Raw genomic sequence first — 1,187 nt, forward strand, 5'->3', positions numbered from 1 at the left:
CTTTAACCCCCCCCCACCACCCCCCCCCCCCCCCCCCCCAAACATAGATTCTATTGTAAACATCATTTTAGTTTGAAAGCTTTTCTTTTTTTCTGGCTATCCTAATGGTTTACTGGATAGAGCATTCCACTGTGACCCAGGACTTTTAGGGTTCACTTGTACAAGTTAAAGTACCCTGAGATATTCCCAATATCGAGGCCAACTAGCATAGAGGGGTCTAAATTCAATCTAGAAACATCTCTCAGTCTCCAGAAAAAAGTTAACTGCATGCAAATTGCCTAATGGAACAGTTCCTAGGACACTCTTAAGACCTGAACTATGCCCAGGGCTCTTTTGCAAGCGCTTGCTTAGGCCAACACATGCCAAGGAACAAGCCAACGATTTAACAGTAAGGACAATTCTCTTCCAGTGAGAACTGGCAATGTTCCCAGTCATGATTAAATTTTTTTTTAGAAGAGAGATAATCACAGGTCTGACTTCCAGATCTGTTGTTTTCCCACAGCACTGTTCCTGTCTTCATTCAAGTAATACTATATTCATTTACCCCAGCTTTTCAAACAAACAAAAAAAACCCCAACAAAGTATGAGATGCACGTCCTTTGACAGGCCTTGGAGACTGTTTGGTGCAAAGGGATGAACAAAGCCCAGTATTTGTAAAAACAGTTAATGTAAGGCCAAAGAGTGACTTAATCTATCTCACCTGTCTGTCTCATTGACTGTTCAGAGAATACTACTATGTGGAATACATCTATGGGGTATTTTTAAAGTATTCCAGCACAAATCATATTTCACGTACTTTGAAGACAAAATGAAGTCAGAGGTTAGACAGAGATGGAGAGAGAGCAGAAACAGTGACAAAGGAAGGTCCAGGGTGCAAAGCAGTAAGATACTGTAAAGGAAAGGAAAAATTCCAGAATTCTGCCAAACAGAACAACGGAAGTTTCTAGATAAGAAGTTGAATGCCCAGGGTAGGCAGAAAGGTAAGCAAATGAACAGACTGCAAACAGCCCTCCCCCAACATATCATCTCTCACATTCACATCTACAAGTTACTTTCTGAGATTCCTCTTCCCAGCTTTGCAGATAGCCATCCCGCACACAAGCCCATCAAGTTTCAGGTGTCATCATCTTTAACAGCATTAACTACTCAGCTATTCTCTTCTAAGCAAACTCTGTGCTTCTGCGATT

Source organism: Charadrius vociferus, unplaced genomic scaffold (genome assembly GCF_000708025.1).
Source record: "Charadrius vociferus isolate BGI_N301 unplaced genomic scaffold, ASM70802v2 scaffold60, whole genome shotgun sequence".
NCBI classification, from domain to species: domain Eukaryota; kingdom Metazoa; phylum Chordata; class Aves; order Charadriiformes; family Charadriidae; genus Charadrius; species Charadrius vociferus.